This window comes from Solanum verrucosum, unplaced genomic scaffold, assembly GCF_900185275.1.
Source record: "Solanum verrucosum unplaced genomic scaffold, falcon-dt-bn FXZP01000108.1, whole genome shotgun sequence".
NCBI classification, from domain to species: Eukaryota; Viridiplantae; Streptophyta; class Magnoliopsida; order Solanales; family Solanaceae; genus Solanum; species Solanum verrucosum.
The window spans coordinates 3,244,078-3,258,648 of NW_026020274.1; the positions used below are offsets into that span (position 1 = coordinate 3,244,078).

Genomic DNA, 14,571 nt, shown 5'->3' on the forward strand with positions numbered 1-14,571 from the left:
ATACATATACAAATTTCAATTGATATATGAGAACACCTATTAATTACGTACAAACACAAATTTTAAATTCAAAAAGAAAAGTACTATAGGCTATAATAGTCATAGATAAACAGCAAAATAAATTGACTAATAAAATACAAATTTGAATTGATATATGAAAAAGAGTAGCTATTATCAGAATACAAACACAAATTCTGAAGTCAAAAATATTGTACTATGTTAGATTAAGGTTATTATAATATGTAAACAACAAAATAAATTTACTTGATTTTTTTGGTCTGAAAATACTATCAAATACAGTTTGGTTTTATTGTAGTGTAAAGGGCTCATATCAAGTGTATTTTATAGAAGGTTCATTGTGAAGAAAACTCATGTTCAAAAGAATAGAACAATGCACAATAGAGTTAATAATAAAGCCACCAACATCTAGGGCAACTATATCAGAAACCCTTTGTTATGCAAATCTATCTACCAAATCTCATTCAAAAATGAGATATTCATCACTCTATCCTCTCTCTTTAAAATCATAGCCCAAAAAACAGCATTTTAGCTCAATGTAATATGAGTATGCACTTGAGCCGATGAAACAACTTCACTAAGGTCAGCATACAATCCATCATCAAACTCCACTTGTGCAATTTCACCGGGTATGTTATGTAATTTTAGAGTACGAAATGTTGTGAAGACTGAAAAAGGCAATAGCTGCAATATAACAAATTGGGTGGGGGGTGAAAGCAACATACTGAAAGGCAAGCCTCAGACATCCAAGGAAGGATAAAAGCAGCATAAACTCTCAAGGCGAAGGCGAAAGCTCTTAAAGCAAATGTTTTGAGAAACAAGCCTTGGGATCTATCCTCATAGGACAATGCAAAAGCTTCTATAAACACTAGTATTAGGAGTTGCACATATATGTGTGCAATACTATTGGTCTCTATATCTTTGTGAAACAATAACACAGTCATAGATGTGCTAATACCATATACAAAACAATAAAATGCACAAAAAGGACAATAAATTGATCAGGACAGCTCAAACTTGATAGAGAAACACCATTGCTAAAACCATGTGAGGAACCTGAGTAGGGAAGAGTAGATGGGATGTATAGGAAGCTCAAACTTTACTAGGAACACAAATCAAATATTCATAAAAGCTTAATTCCAACCATCTATGACAATGATATAGTATAAGGTTAACATCAAAGCCAATCAAAGAAAATAAAATTGAGTGGAACTAATTAAAAGGCAACACCAAGTGACAAGTACAATTACTAGTGTGGTAACATAAAAGACAGTATCTAACACCTACTTTAAATAGGATACAATTTGAATTCAAAGATATATGAACAATCAAAAAAAGAAGCAAAGGGGAAATACTACACTATACTAGCAAAAAAGGCCTCAGACATCCAAGGAAGGATAAAAGCAGCATATACTCTCAAGCCTGGCGAAGGCGAAAGCACTTAGTCGGCCACTGCGAATGCTTTGAGAAACAAGCCTTAGGATCTATCATCATAGGCAAAAGACAAGAAGTTCATGAAGGATAGAAAAGCAATTGAACACTAGTTCTAAGACGATTACACAGATATTCATCATCAAACAAGAACCAAATCTAACATAGCTTAAACTTAAACTTAGTTAAAAAGACTCAGACATCCAAGGAATGATAGAAGCAGCATATACTCTCAAGCCTGGCGAAGGCGAAAGCACTTAGGCGGCCACTGCGAATGTTTTGAGAAACAAGCCTTAGGATCTATCATCATTGACATAACAAAACAGTTGAGTAAAACACAGCAACTTCTTAAAACAATTCAAAATTGTACCATCCGATAATGATCAGCAAAACATAAACATTGTGATGCTGACAAAGTGATGAATGGGTTCATTTATCAGGGACTTGTTCATCCCTAAAACAACTCTTTCATTGCTAGAGAGGCAGACTTAACAGTCCAAGATCCACTAATTTCATAAGCTAATGGATTATTTTCATAAAAGCTATGATCTTTAGCAATAAAAATCTGAATTTGCTAACATAAATGATAGCTCAAAATCAAAAAAACAAACCACAACATAGCAAAATTACATGCTAAACCCAAAATGGAGAAAAACCCCAGATAGATTCATCAGCAAAATAGCAAAACATGATAATGGTGTCTCAGACATCCAAGGAAGGATAAAAGCAGCATTAACTCTCAAGCCTGGCGAAGGCGAAAGCTCTTAGTCGGCCACTGCGAATGTTTGAGAAACAAGCCTTAACAATTATCATCATAGACACCATGTAATTTAAGATTCAAATCAATCAATTAACCAAAAATTATCACAATTCCAAACTGATACAAACATAAAACACAAATTAAAGAACAAAAAATCCAAGGAAGGATAAAAGCAGCATTATCTCTCAAGCCCTTAGACGGCAACTGCGAATGTTTTGAGAAACAAGCCTTAAAATTCTCAGATCAACCCAAAATACAACAACGAAATACGGCAATGAAAACTAGTAAATTAGCAATTATAACAAATATAATCTTCAGAACAGAGAGGATATGATGAATTTCACCAAACAGAATGAAAGATGAGGAATGGGAGAAGTGAACGGAAGCCATGGGAATGGGAGGCATCGGAAAGACATAATTCTTTTTTTTTCTATTTTTCCAATCAAATTGAAAAAATAAATAAAATCCTTATATCTTTCGATTCCTCCCACTCCAATAACCTCTCCTTCACCCATATTCCCATACATCTTTCACTGACAACTACTAATTCCCTCTCCCTCAATTTCAGAAATATTCAAAACTAAATCGTAAAATAGCAAAGATAAAAAAAACGAATATAATTTCTAATAAACGAAAACCCAAAAAATAGGTTCAAAAAAATGCAGAAAGAAGCCATCAGTAACCAAAGTTCATCCCCAAAAGCTTATGGCTATGTACGGTCCGCATCATGGTTTGATCTTTACAAAGATCGCATCACATGGCTCATATATATAAAAGAAGAATTAACACAAAACGAAAATAATCAAGGGAAAGAGCTCAGAAATAATTATGGGTATGAGAAATTTCACATCACTAATATCAGAGTGGTGCATGACTTTCTCTAGATATCATCACTGCTCAAATTAAAGATGAATAAATATGTGTTGTGTGTGAAAAAAAGTGAGAAAGAAGTAGTTGTTGAGGAGCTGAGATGTGTTTGATAATGGTGGATATGGGGAATATATAGCTGAGATGTGTTGACGGCGAAACCCTAATAAGATGAATATGGGCTTTTTACTCATGGGCCTAACAAATTGAGAGAACAATTGGGATAGGATTCTACTTCTATTTATTCGTTATTCTCAATTTAATATTAATCATATTTTTCACCACATTAATTTCTCTTTACATTTTTTGAGCAAGGACAAAATGGAAACTAATACTCTAGTTAATTATATCTTATTTTTTCTAATAAGACAATTATTTTGAATAATTTATTTTTAATAAGAACGACAAATGAAGTGGACCGGATGGAGTATATGAATAATATTAGGGTTGTTCATGGTTATGGTTAAATAATTAAATCGAACCGCAATTCTAATCAAATCAATATTTGGTTTGGTTTGTTTTATAATTTTGAAAACCGATACTATTTGGTTTGATTTTGGTTTTACTAAAATAACAACCACAAAAATAATCGAACCGATAAATTAGATATATAAATTTTATAATTATTTATGTATTATTCATAAATAAAATATAAATATTTTGTTAAATTTTAATTAACTTAAGTCTTTAACTATACCATTTTCTCAAGCCCAACTATTACAATCATGAGTTCAAGTCCATCAAAATTCATTACTTTAATCTTTACGTACCTTATCTCACATAAGATAATCACACATTCTCTTAATTGAATCACTTTGTTCGTATAATAATAATTATAGTATTGCTTAATTGAACCAGCAGTAGCTTTCATGTGGATTATTAATGTACTAGGTGTTTGTATCTATCGAGATACGTATGTCCTCTAAAAAATTATTACTTTTCAAATCGAAAAAGCTAGAAAAACTGAACCAAACCGACAGTTATTTTTTCGTTTGGTTTGGTTTGATTTTAGAAACTAAAAAAACAAACTATATTGATTTTATTTTTATTTTAACCAATAACTGATTCAAACCAAACCACGAACATCCCTAAATAATATGTATGAACTTAATTTAAAAGTTTAATAAATAGTCAATTCCTCAACCTGTTAGGATAGAAAACATTTGATTTAGACACTCAAATTCGTTATATTTCAATTGAACTTCTAACTTTCTAATAAAATATTTTAATTAAACTCTTTAAATTTTGAAAAAGCTACATATATTCTCATTTATCTATTAGATAGTTAAGTTAACACATAAAATATGTCTATTTTCTTAAATTATACACATCAATCTTATAAATTATAAGCATCAACCTTAAGTATGAATAGAGTTTTAAGACTTAATGATGTGAATGTCTCGTAAGACATAAGTTTAGATTTTAGAACATTTCATACACTGAACTTATGCCTAGTTACGTATCTAGCGAATTTTCTCGTGGTAAAATTCATACCACTAAACTTATGTCACAAGTAGTTTTAACATGTTTCATCTTAAAAAGTTCCACATTATTCGAATTATGTTCTAAAACACAAATTATGCCTTTCAACCAATAGTTCAGTTTTAAAATTTTATGCCTTTGATAATTTTTTACTACTAAATTTGTGTCTCAAAGGCACAAGTTATGCTCATTGTCTCAAGGCACAGGTTTTTAATAGATTTGTCTGGTGAATTACCTTATGTTCAATAATAGTTGTCCACTATTGACTTGATACATTCTTAAAAAATTATAAATAGAACCCTTTGAATATAATAAATAGAAACTTGCATGGTTGAGTTAGTTGAAGCATTTAAAAGGTAATTATAAGACTGATTTTATGTTCAGCAACTCTAATGCGTCCTCATAACTTGTTGATTCAGACGCCGAGGTTTGGTCAGGAACAACATTCATCAACTTCATTGTGCGAGTTTTGATACGGGTTCTCTTCTTAATAGCACAAAGAACATAATCTCTGCAATCCTTGTCAAATTTGTCAAGAATATACCAGAGGTCGTATTCCTTCATTAACCAATGACTATTTTCCTGTTTATAGCCTTTATTCATGTAACACATGCCTTCTTGTATCCAATCACTGGTCCTCCATTCTTTCGAACAGGTTTGCTCTTGTCTTGTTGTTTCCAACTGCCCTTATTTCCCACATCTCGACTTGCTTTTCTTCTTGAGCTTTGTGATGAAGAAGCGATACTGACTACAGTCGTCGTCATTACAGCAGGGTACTCCATGAGTGTAAATGTCCCATGGTTCTTGTTTACTGTAAGTATCTGTTAATAACCTGTCTTTTAAAACCAGAATTACTTATTTCAATAAACTTTGCAGAAACACGAAGTAACCAAAGTTTAATAAACCAGTAAGAATAGATGAACAGAAATTAATTGACAAATCTAAAATCTGTAAAAAAAAACATACCACAATCTGGAAAAACAGAATCAGGAAAAAGATCAAGCCCACTGAATGCACAGTGTCCCCTTAAGGAAATTATTCACCTCTAGTATCCGAGGTTTGATTTGGAATATGTCCTCCCAAGATAGAATGATCTCAATCACCAGTGTATTGATACCCAAAATTCTGGTGTCAGCGAACCACTCAACAACAGTAGAGTACACGAAGAAAATTTGTGCAAAAGAAGAAGAAGAAATTAGAAAATTTGTAAAGAATAAGTATGAGGAATCAATGTATTTATAGGCAAGAGGAACTGGTTTCGAAAGGTTGCAATCCTTTCAGAATCCACTCGATCATTCATGAAAGTTTGCAACCTTTCAAACGGTCATGGCTATTTCTGAAAGTTGCAACCTTTCAGAACAGTCACTTTCAACGGCGGGAAATTTAAATAAAAACGGGAAAGATTTAAATAAAACGGGTCGCGTGTGGATCCGAGTCGGGTCGGGTCAATTAACTAATTAAAACGTTGGCCATTTAATAATTAAATAATCAATTAACTAAAATAATTAAAACAAACTTTGTCCAAAAAATAATCTCTCGATCGATTTTTCCAAATTCGAAACCGAAGCCGAGCGGAGCGACGACGGCACGAGGGGGGTCCGTCTTTCCAACCCTTTTAACAATTAATAAGAGTGTTTCTATATTTAAAAGTCTCCTATTTTTCTTTCTACCACCGATGAGGGACAAATGTCTTTTTAATAAAGCATAAGAGGACTTTTCAAGTTCTCAACTTTTTCAAGTTCTTCTTTCATCCTCCCTCCATTTCCCATTAACTCTTGCTACATACCCAACAGTAACAACATGAGTAGTGATGAATCCAGAATCATTCATGAATTTTCCAGCAATGAATCTCAACAAGAAAGTAACAGCTTCTGCATCACTCGGACTGAATCGGAAACCCTCTTTCAAATTCTCCATTATACACTCAATTTCTCTTCTTTTTTTTTTTCTTCTCAAAACTTACAAAACTTACAAGAAAGTAACAGCTTCTGTATGTGAACTTTTTATGGAAACTTTTTAATACTTCTACACGTTTTCTGTAACAGAAAAAAAAAAAACATACGTATTTGGAAATTTTTGTAGTAGCATATTTTATGGAAATTTTCATACCAAAAAAAAGAGAGAAGAATTTACACCTTCTCTATAACCAAGCATATAGAAACTTAGGATTTGGAAGGTTGAGAACTCCAGTTTTAACTTTATTTTTCTTAATAATATAGAAATACTAATGTTTAAGTATATGGTGTTCCGTGTTTGTGACAAAAAAAAATGAAATATCATTTAGAAAATAAAACATAGTTAATCATAGTTTTCTTCAATGTGATTCTTTCAAAATTCAAACTCTCACTTTTCAAATTTAAAATAGTACAATTTTCATATATTTATTGTGTACTTTTGTTTTTCCAATTATTGATACTACTATCTAAGTTATCCGTCATATTTTTTTATTTCAAATTTTGAGTAAGAAAATTGTGGTTCAATAACGTATCAAATGTAATTCACACCTTGTGACGGTGATGTATACATAGTCTGACCTTAACCTTGTGAAGGTCAATACTCGATATGTTGTTTCTGATAGATGCTCGGTTCAAGTAAAGCATGTCAAAATTAGTGAGTAAAAGGAAATATCATAGTGACAAAACCCTTTAGGATAATGGAGAAAAGAACAATTAGCAATTACAAATAATACAATAGCTGAAGTAATGAAAACAACATGTAATAATAAAATCGAAGAATAACAAGCTGGGCAAGTACTAATGATAATACTGATATGGAAAACTAGTCCCACGATCAACTATTTACTAACCTTCTACCCTAATTCGTAACTTCTATATTCTCTTATCTATGGTCATGTCCTCAATAAGTTGCATGTCATATCATGTCTAATTATCTCTCATCAGTACTTTTTCGATCTACCTCTACCTCTCCTAAGACCCATTACAACCAACTTTTATCATCTCATAAACCTTCTCATTAGGTAAGAGTCATTTGTGAATGTGCATTTCCTCTTCACATATCCAAACCATCTCAGTCTCATCTTGGCCTCCACAGAGGTTACTCCCACTTTATCTCCAATATCTATGTTCCTGTGTTACCTGCATCTTTTGGATGTGTGATTTCTTGACCCATACAACACATCTAGCCTAAAAAATGTAATTAGGAAATGAATGTAATTAATGATAAGAATTAATTAGAAATTAAGTATAAAATTATCTATGAATTTCATAAAATGGACAACTATTACTCTCTCTGTTCCTAATTACTTGTTCATTTTTTAATCGATACACTTATTAAAAAAATAATTATTGATATAGTAAATTAACCATTTTACCTCTATTAATTATGAAATAGATGAATTAAAAATTTAGAATTTTCAAAAAAATATCTTTTTCAAAATAATTAATTGAGGAAATAATTAGTAAAATTTTTTGTCCATTTATCAAAATAGACGAGCAATTAAAGACAATTGAAAAGAAAAATAGACAAATAATTAGAGACAAAGAAAGTACTTCCTCCGTCCACAATTGTTTGTCAGGGTAAGGTCATGCACACCCCTCAAAGAAAATTTAATACAAGGTGTAATTTGACTAATATAACCCTATTATACCAAGAATATCAAAAGTCCACATAACCTTTCAATTGAACTAGACTATCATTAAGGATAGAATTGGAAAAAAATGACTAATTATTTCTTGATTGTTTAAATTGACAATTAATTTTAGACATCTATTTTTAGTATACCTGCCAAACAATTGTGGACGGAGGGAGTATTAAACATCTATTTTTAGTATAATGAACAAATATTGTTAAACAGAGCAAGTAGTACTATTAAATTTATGCCTTGCAAAACAAGATCATTATTAAAAGTATTTTAACTCAAAAGTTTTCATTAAACGAGCAAATAAAACAAAAATTAAAGATGATCGATTCGAGAGACAAATTAAGAACCACCCTGAAATAGGGACAATCAATCCTTGCAAAAACTTGAAAGTGATCTTCAGACATTAGCAGCTATCTATCATACAAAAAGCTTACTCAATAAATGAATCATGTTTCCTTTAAGAAACTTTGGGAGCTTTGACTCAAAGAATCATGGCTGAGTCTCTGTTGTTACTCTAAGAATCAGCTTCATTAAAAAGTAGTTCAACAGCATCTAATCTTCATTCTACTATGGAAGCAAACACCCTAAACTTCACTACAAGAACCAGTACAATCCAACTTCTCAAGGCTTCTAATAACAAAAACATGAAAAATATAGCAGAAACTGAGAAACAAGACTTCATTTAGGGACCAATGAGGGTTGTGGTAGAAAGGTAAATACTTTTTCATCCTTAACCAAGAGGTCTTTGAGTTCAAGCTTTCTTGCCTTTGTTAGAAAGCGTTTTACCCCACCCCCAATGTGATATACCCCAGTGCGAATCCGAATTTAGGGGTTTATTTTGACAATTAAGTTCTCGAGAAACAGATCAGAATCAAGTAACACCTGAATTGTTATCTTTTTCACAAAAATAATGCTTTCATTCAATGACCAAGGCACTAGAGTCACAAATTTTAATCATCTTTTAAACCAAGTTTGGTATTCAAGCAGAGAGATCTAGAACAACATGCCATTGATAATTGATAATTAAAAAGCAAAGGATATCAAATGAAAGTTTATCCTGGCAACATCTATATCATTCTTTTGAAACCAAACAATAAACTCAGTTGAGCTCACTGAATCAGACTAAACTGTAACAAACCTAATCAAAACACTAACTAGTTTGGATTAAAAATAAAGAGATCTGGATCTTAAAATTTTCAAATGAGAAGTTCTCAACTTTCATCTATGATAGATCCAAGTTCTGGTATGTATACTAATTAAACAATCAAATAATCAACAAAAAATGAATTTAGCAAGGAGATGACAAATGATGAAAGGGAGAAGCTAGTGGAAGTCATGGGTATGGGAGGAGTAGGAAAGATCTAATCTTTTTTCCATTTTTTTCCATTTTGATTTGGAAAAAAATAGATCATCAAATCTTTCCACCCCACCCACAACCAACAACTTCCCAATACTCTCATCCCTTTCAACGCCATCAATATTTCCATGGATCCCAGCTCACAACTCAGAAGCTATGAGAAATTTCAAAACTGACTGTAAGAAACAAGTTGAGATCTGTGTGTTGTTGCTGTAATGGTTTTGCCCAAATATATAGAGCTAAAAAAGAGGGAGGAGCAAGACACGGGGTTGAAACCCTAATCTATTACAATTACCATTTTGTCCACCCACAACTTTAAAGGGGTAGTTGGTCGGTGGGATTTCATTATTTTATTCATTCACCAAACAACATAATATCATACTCCTTCCGTTTCAAATTTGAGTGGTCTAGTTTGACTTGAAATGAAATTTAAGAAAAGAAATAAGAATTTTTATTTTTGTGATTTTAAATTAAAGTTATGTCAAATATATCAATAGACCTTTTAATATTGTGGTCTTAAACATATCACGTGGAAAAGTTGTAAAAAAAGGAAACGAGCCATTCTTTTTTAAATAGACTAAAAAAAAAACTTTGTCATTCTTTTTTAAACAGAGAGAGTACTCGTTTAAGACATTTACCTATAATTTGTTCCACGGTATAAATGGTGATTCGCATGTATCTCGATATATTATTTTGTTTTTCTGTTATATATATATTTCAAAATGTATATGATATCAAAGATATATTAAGCTTAGACATGTAATGACATGAAATCGATTGACAACATATCCTATTTAGCTAGAATGATGAGAAGTGTTTACCATATTGAAAAACAAAGTATAAAAGTTTAATTATCTTAATTTACACTTTTTCTTGATTATAATTCTATAATTCGAGTGTTTTATAACTTGTCGTGTAGGGAGTTCGTAACTTTAGTTACTTTTTTAGGGGTATACAAAATCAAATAAAAAATCGAATCAAATCGTAAATCGAGTCAAATCGGAAAAAAATCCGACTAGTGGTTTGGTTTGACTTGGTTTGGTATTGGAAAAAAAAAAATCGACTATATTTGGGTTGGTTTGGTTTTAATTTTAAAAAATCAACTCGAGACCAAACCAACCCGACTTTATATATGTAATTTTAAAATTTTATTTTATACATAAAAATAGATACTTTGATATAATTTTAAAATATTTCTTATACTATTTCATAGATTTTATCTTTTAATATTTTATTTCAAGTTTAAAACTTAGAATTTGGAATGATCCAATAAAGATTATAGTTCATAGATGTTGATAATTATAATAAAACTTAAATCAAAATCAAATTAATACTAATGCAAAAAAGAAAATCAATTCAACACTAAGAATGCCAATAATATTGAATATTTGTTCTTTAGTTTTACATTGGTTTAGACAATTAAAATACATAATCTAATTTTAATGTTCCTTAAATATTTAGTAATGTAACTAATACTTATTAAACTTATTTTAGCATGATTTAATACTTTTAAATTATGATCATTTTCATTATGACTTTGCAATATTTATTTTATATGATGATTTCATTATTATTTTTTATTGAATATTTTAGTGTCATCAGTACTCATCTCATATTTTGTGTTATTTTCTTAAGAAACATCTTAGATAATTGTATTTTGGTTGGACTAAAGAAATATTTGGAGCACACGTTAATTATATGTTTGTGTGCAAACTTTACCGAAAAAATCCAAAAATCGGAAAAAAATATGAGGTTTATTAGTTTAGTTTGATTTATAAATTTAAAAATCCGACACAATGGTTTGGTTTGGTATTTGAGAAACCCTAACCAACCCGAGGTTGAAAAACCTAAAAAAAATCCGAATTTTATTAGTTTGGTTTGATTTATAAATTTAAAATTTTTACACAAATAGTTTGATTTGATATTTGAAAAACCCGAACCAACCCGGTCATGTACACCCCTATACTTTTTTATGCTCAATTAAAATTAATTTAGTTATAACCCAAAATTTAAATATCTTGATTGATCTACACACACGAACTTATAATAACCAATCAAATCATAATATCTAACCAAGCTGGAAAATAGCGATAAGTTCAAGTCTTCTAAATTAAAGAACAACTAATCATACTCTATACTTATGCATTGATTCATTCATCAAATAAGTCTCAGTGGAATATTAATTTTCAAGTTTAAAACACCATCTTTCTAACAAAATCATCAGATGGAATATGTGCAACTTTATTAAAATAGATATCGTTGATTTATCTGTCCAAGTAAGCCTAATTATAAATTACCCAATAAAATTACTAAAAATCATTTGTTCGTAGAGAAAAAAAAGCTCTTCAATAAAAATTTCGAAGTATTTTATATGTATAAAGGGGGGAATTAAGAGAGTGTTTGATTAAGTTTATAAGTTGGTCAAATTACTTAAAGTAATTTTAGCTTATTTATGAATAAGGTAAATAATAAAATGTTATAAGTTAAAATCAATCAAAAGTTATAAGCTGGTCATTTTAACTTATTAATTTGAACTTATAACAAGGAATGTAAAATGTAATAATAATTGACGATTCAACACGTTTAAAACGAGCTAAAGTTATGATTTATGAACTATTTTATTCTAAGATTTCTTAACTAAGCTCGTTGTACAAATGTCTCAATATTTTGATAATGAAAAGTATTTCTCACACGGTATTTAAGAATTAAACATCCAAAAATAAAACACTAATTATTGGTAATAAGAAAAATAGACATTACTCCCTCCATTTCAAATTAATTGAATTGTTGATGTGTTTCACACCCTTTAAGAAAAGAAGATTAAGACATAAATTATGCATAATTTTTCATTTTTATCCTTATTAATTATTATTAAATTTATGATTAAAATGACTAAACATTAATTAATAACTAATTCCAATACGTTCTAATGAAGGGTAAAATTGAAAGAACATTCTAAAAATAGTCTTAAAAATTGAACAATTAAGTTAATTTGAAAAATAAAAAATGTCTCAACAATTCAATTAATATGAAATGAAGGGAGTAGTTGATCATAAATAGATTTGAAACAAACCACATCAAAATATTTAATGAATCCCACCCTAATACAAAAATGATTAAGGATTCTATTTTTATGAGGTCTCCATATACACATATAATAGATTAATTAGTGCTAATTAATTTCCCATTAATTAAATTCGTGCTTATCTAGATGACTAGAACCGATCATCATTTTCCATAATTGTTACATATTTTTTTTTTCTTGATCAAATATAAAAATACTTTCGTAGTTGTATGCACATGTTGGAATTCTAATAATTCAAAATCCTCGGCTAGAATTAACTGATCATAAATAGTTGATAAATTTTATGTGTTAAAAATAATTTTTAAGTCCTTCAGGATGGCTCAGTTGGTTTGGAGGGTGGTTATCCACACAGATGACCCGGGATTGATCCCCCCTCAATGCCTTCTGAGTCGAGCCTGTCGCATAGGGCTTGCCTAGTGCGGTTTACATCCCATGTGTGGTTTGCAGGCTATTACACAGTGGGGGGTTTACCCAGTGCACACAAAGTGCTCACCCGAAGGGCGGAGGCTGTAGCAGAGATTGTAGCTGCTGCGGGTTATCCTAGGGTTCCAAAACATTTTTTTTCTTTTTTTTAAGTAACCTGGAGATAAAAAGGGGATAAAGGACTTCTAGGTTGTAGCAGAGATCGTGGTTTACTAGGTTAGTTCTTCCTTTTAATTTGTACTTATTTATATTAGAAAACATTACATATGTTAAAATAAACTACAAATAAGCTATAGGTTCAATGCTTTTAGTTCACGTGAAACGAATATGTTGTCAACTTCAAGAATTATTGGGACTTAAAATTGAAACTCGATTAGGATTAAAATTCCTTGCAATTCGTATTTGTTAATTAAAGTATTAATATTAAAGTCTTAATAAATTTGATTTTGGTTAAATTTTTAAATTATTAAAATATTAAAAAATAATAAATGACTATTTTGTCTATGATTAATAAAGGTCAAAAGATTCAAATAACATTTCTAAAGACTTTTAATATATAATCCTTGTTTTTTTTCATCATTATGAAAGAAGTCGTGTTTTAATATGAGTCTTCTTGTATATTTGATTTGACACTTATTCAATTCAATCAACTAGGACTTACTTTTTCTTTTATATATACTTGAGATTTCATAGAAGAGAAATATTATAACTACCCACCGACAAATTTAAGCATATATCCTTATTATAAGTATGGTGGAACCACAAAAAAAAGACAATTCTAAAGATCGTGAGGAAATTGTTTATGAGTATGATAATTCCAATGATCTTGAGAAAATTGTTGATGAGTATGATAATTTCAATGATCGTGAGAAAATCAATCGAGTATATATAAAAGGTGGCGTTTGCTATTACAACTTGTGGCACAAATCAGTGTGGTTACTATTACGTGACTCATGTACTATCATAGACAGTGGCGGACCTAGGATTTTCACGAAGTGGGTTCAAGTTATAAAAAATAAAACTAAAATGTGGCAACAGGGATTCGAACTCGGGTTGGCTGGGAAAATTGAACATTTCACCACTCAGCCAAGGGTCACACTTGTGTTAGTGGGGTCAAAAGTTAATATATACATATAAATTTTAAAAAAATGATTAAATATATATATACGGTGCTATTTTTCAACGCCCACTTAACCCACTGTAGGTCCGCCCCTGATCATAGAATAGGGAACATTTCGATCTACTGTCTGCATATGTACACATTTTCAAACAACACAATATGTAGAGTACCTGCACTTGATTTTCTATAATTTGGAAGACCTATAATTAATGACATCTTTGGTTAGGGATGGAATTACTTGATAATAAGAACCAACATGTCGACATCTATTTAATATAAATACAAATAGATAAGTATTAATCATACAATTACTAATGAGGTGAGGACTTATATTAAAGACAACCAACTTCACTCAGACGTTATAATGTATTCATAAATGGAATGATTGACGTACGGCCAAACATGGACTAGCATTGGTCCACAACAT

At 30.4% G+C, this 14,571-nt stretch overlaps 5 non-coding genes and 1 pseudogene across 5 annotated transcripts; all 6 read right to left on the reverse strand.

Annotated features, from left to right (window-relative positions):
• Positions 1–1,393: 1,393 nt before the first annotated feature.
• On the reverse strand, positions 1,394–1,517 carry LOC125834170 (small nucleolar RNA SNORD14). Its single transcript, XR_007443328.1, has one exon. It is a non-coding gene; the product is annotated as a small nucleolar RNA SNORD14 (small nucleolar RNA).
• A 123-nt stretch (positions 1,518–1,640) lies between these two features.
• LOC125834172 (small nucleolar RNA SNORD14) lies at positions 1,641–1,764 on the reverse strand. Its single transcript, XR_007443330.1, has one exon. It is a non-coding gene; the product is annotated as a small nucleolar RNA SNORD14 (small nucleolar RNA).
• A 47-nt stretch (positions 1,765–1,811) lies between these two features.
• Positions 1,812–1,912, reverse strand: LOC125834182 (small nucleolar RNA snoR99). The gene has a single exon (XR_007443338.1). It is a non-coding gene; the product is annotated as a small nucleolar RNA snoR99 (small nucleolar RNA).
• Positions 1,913–2,147: 235 nt separating this feature from the next.
• LOC125834184 (small nucleolar RNA SNORD14) lies at positions 2,148–2,270 on the reverse strand. The gene has a single exon (XR_007443340.1). It is a non-coding gene; the product is annotated as a small nucleolar RNA SNORD14 (small nucleolar RNA).
• Positions 2,271–3,021: 751 nt separating this feature from the next.
• On the reverse strand, positions 3,022–3,108 carry LOC125834177 (small nucleolar RNA Z221/R21b). Its single transcript, XR_007443335.1, has one exon. It is a non-coding gene; the product is annotated as a small nucleolar RNA Z221/R21b (small nucleolar RNA).
• Positions 3,109–4,918: 1,810 nt separating this feature from the next.
• LOC125833867 (NAC domain-containing protein 90-like) lies at positions 4,919–6,475 on the reverse strand (annotated as a pseudogene).
• Positions 6,476–14,571: the final 8,096 nt, after the last annotated feature.